Raw genomic sequence first — 3,838 nt, forward strand, 5'->3', positions numbered from 1 at the left:
GCATCTGCTTAGTTTACACATCATACCTGTGAATATGACATGCCTTCCTATTTTTGGTACACACTACATCTATGTGTTAACCTTGTTCTTACATGAAACTACCTCTCTTATGTATCCTGCATCAATCACTTACGATGAGTCACCTTTATTCGTTGCATATTGCATATTATGTTTAGCCTGTTGCCATGTATTGCTTCTAATTTGGTCAAATACATTTGTTAGGGCACCCTTTTAATTTGGCAGAGTGATATTGGTTTCATCTTTCATATGGTTTCTAGCTTGCATTGATTCTAACAAGTTCGAGCACCTTGTGCTTAGTTTACACTTTATACATCATACATGTCAATATGTCACGTCGTCCTGTTTTTCATACATATTCCATCCTCCTATCATGCGCTGCCTTACATGAAAGTAGTGTTCGTCAGTATCATGCATCAATGAGTTCTGAAGAGCAAATTTTATTCCTTTTTCTTGGGGGTTTGACTTGACAAGGCAAAATCAAGAAAGAGGAAGGAAAAGAGTAAGGAAGGCGATGATGGTGGTCCTCTATAGCAACGTAAACGGAGCATCTGTACCGATTCTCCTTGTACTGATAGTGCATTACAAGGTCCAAGTCTCCGCTCCCCTACTCCACCATCCAAGGTGCTTGCTCTAACTTGGCAGTGTGATATCTGGTTGCATGTTGCATATGGTGTCTAGCTTGTATTGCTCCTAATTAGTGTAAATTGCATCTTCTTAGCTTACACATGATACGTGTGAATATGACATGCTTTCTTGTTTTTGGTACATACTATATCTGTCTATCACACCATGTTCTTACATGAAACTACTATTCTTGTGTATCCTGCATCAGTCACTTATGATGGGACACCTTTAAGTTGGTAGTGTGATATTGGTTTGCATCTTGAATATGATTTCTAGCATGTACTGCTTCTAGTTTGATGAACGCCACCTATGACGAGATAGTTTTAACTTGGTAGAGTGATATTCATTGCACCTTTCATATGGTGTCTAGTTTGCAGTGCTTCTAATTTGTTGAAGTGCCTTCTGCTTAGTTACCACATCATAGGTGTGAATATGTCAAGCTGTCCATTTTGTCATACATATTCCATCCTCATATCATGACTTTGCCTTTCATCAGAGTAGTGTTCGTCAGTATCATGCATGAATGAGTTCTTAAGAGCAAATTATATTCCTTTTTCTTGTCGGTTTGACCTCACAATGCAAAATCAATAAAGCTGAAGGAAATTGGCAAGGCATTGGATGATGGTGGTCCTTCCGAGAAACTGAAATGGAGGTTCTCTACAGATTCTACTCTGCCATCCTCCCAACAAGATTCGCAAGACAACGCAAGGCTAGACAGTCAACGTAGCTGTGTAGATGATGAGCACATCTCCCCTATTCCACCATCACAGGTGCTTGCTCTAACTTGGCACTATTATATGCGGTTGCATGTTGCGTATGATGTCCAACTTGTACTATTGCTTATAACTTTGTTGAATTGCATCTGCTTACTTTACACATAATGCCTGTAAATATGACATATGTTCCTGTTTCTAGAACATACTATATCTGATCACATGATGTTCTTACATCAGACTATTGTTCTTGCATATCCCGCATCAGTCACTTATGATAAGGCACCTTTAAGTCGCCACTGTGATATTGGTTGTGTCTTGCATATGATTTCTAGCATGTACTGCTTCTAATTTGTTGAAACGCCATACAGTTTGAACTTGGCAGAGTGATATTGGTTGCATCTTTCATATGGTGTCTAGCTTGCAGTGCTTCTAATTTGTTGAAATGCCTTCTGCTTAGTTACCACATCATAAGTGTGAATATGTCACGCCATCTTGTTTTTCATACAAATTCCATCCTCGCATCATGTGTTTGCCCTTCATCCGAGTAGTGTTCGTCAGTATCATGCATGAATGAGTTCTGAAGAGCGAATTTTATTCCTTTTTCTTATCGGTTTGACTTCACAATGCAAAATCATTACAGCTGAAGGAAATTAGTCCGGCAGTGGATGATGGTGGTCCTTTGGAGCAACTCAAACAGGGGGTCTCTACAGATTCTACTCCGCCATCCTCCCAACAAGATTCGCAAGACAACACAAGGCTGGATAGTCAATGTAGCTGTGTAGATGATGAGCACATCTCCCCTACTCCACCATCACAGGTGCTTGCTCTAACTTGGCACTATTATATGTGGTTGCATGTTGCGTATGATGTCTAGCTTGTATTGCTTCTAACTTTGTTGAATTGCATCTGCTTACTTTACACATAATGTCTGTGAATATGACACGTGTTCCTGTTTCTAGAACATACATGTACATGATGAGCACATCTCCCCTACTCCACCATCACAGGTGCTTGCTCTAACTTGGAACTATTATATGTGGTTGCGTTTTCCGTATGATGTCTAGTTTGTATTGCTTCTGATTATGTTGAATTGCATCTGCGTAGCTTACAACTTATACCTGCAACGATCACTTACCCATAAGACACATTTAACTTGGGACTGTATTGTAGGTTGCATCTTACATTGTCTTCTAGCTTGTACTGCTTCTAATTTCTTGAAATGGCACTTACGACGAGACACTTTTTACCTGGTAGAGTGATATTGGTTGCATGTTCATATGGTGCCTAGCTTTCATTTCTTCTAATTTTGTTGAAATGCCTTCCACTTACGGTTTTTCCATACATATTCCATCCTCCTATCATACGTGTGAATATGAAATGTTGTCTTTTTTGTATGTATTCCGTCCTCCTATCCTGCGCTTGCCTTACATCAAAGTAGTGTTCATCTGTATCATGCATCAACCAGTTATGCAGAGCTAATTTTATTCATCTTCTTGTGGTTTTGACTTCATAAGGAAATATCAGAAAATAGGAAGGAAAAGAGTAAGTTAGGGGATGTTGGTGGTCCTCCGCACCGACGTAAACAGAGACTCTCTAGATTTGCCACTGCTACTGCTAATAAAGTTGAAGTCCCAAATATACATGATGAGTTCATCTCCCGTACTCCACCATCGCAGGTGCTTGGTCTAAGTTGATAGTGTGATAATTGGTTTCATGTTGCATATGTTGTCTAGCCTGTATTTCTTCTATTTTGATTAAATTGCACCTGCTGAGTTTATACGTTATACATGTGCATATGACATGGCGTTTTGTGTCTAGAATACACTGCATCTATCTATCATACCATGTTCTTACATCAAAGTACTGTTGTTGTGTATCCCGCATCAGTCACTCATGATTGGACGCTTTTCACATGGCAGTTTGATAGTGGTTGCATCTTGCATTGATTTCTATGTTGTACTGCTTCTAATTTTTCGAATTGCCACTTATGACACGACACTTTTAACTTGGCAGAGTAATATTGGTTGCATCTTTCATATGGTGTCTAGCTTGCATTACTTCTATTTTCTTGAAAATTCTTCTGCTTAGTTTACACATCGTAGCTATGAATATGTCATGTCGTCCTGTTTTTCTTACATATTCCATCCTTATATAGTTGTCTTACATCAAAGTATTGATTGTCTGTATCATGCATCAATGAGTTATGAAGAGCGATTTTATTCTTTTGTGTTGTGGGTACGGCTTGACATGGCAAAATCAAAAAAGAGCAAGGAAAATAATATAGTAGGGAGTGGTGTTACTCGTCGAGAGAAACGGAAAAGGATCTGCCGTCCAGATTCTGCTGGTACTTATAGTGCAGTAGAAGGTCCAAGTCCACCGGCTAAATCTGCAAACACAGTATCACCTGCTCCACCAGCTGCAGCATCCGCTTCAACTATACCAGCATCTCAACGAGTTACTCGTTCGTTTGCTCCGGA

Source organism: Triticum dicoccoides, chromosome 4A (genome assembly GCF_002162155.2).
Source record: "Triticum dicoccoides isolate Atlit2015 ecotype Zavitan chromosome 4A, WEW_v2.0, whole genome shotgun sequence".
Taxonomy (NCBI): domain Eukaryota; kingdom Viridiplantae; phylum Streptophyta; class Magnoliopsida; order Poales; family Poaceae; genus Triticum; species Triticum dicoccoides.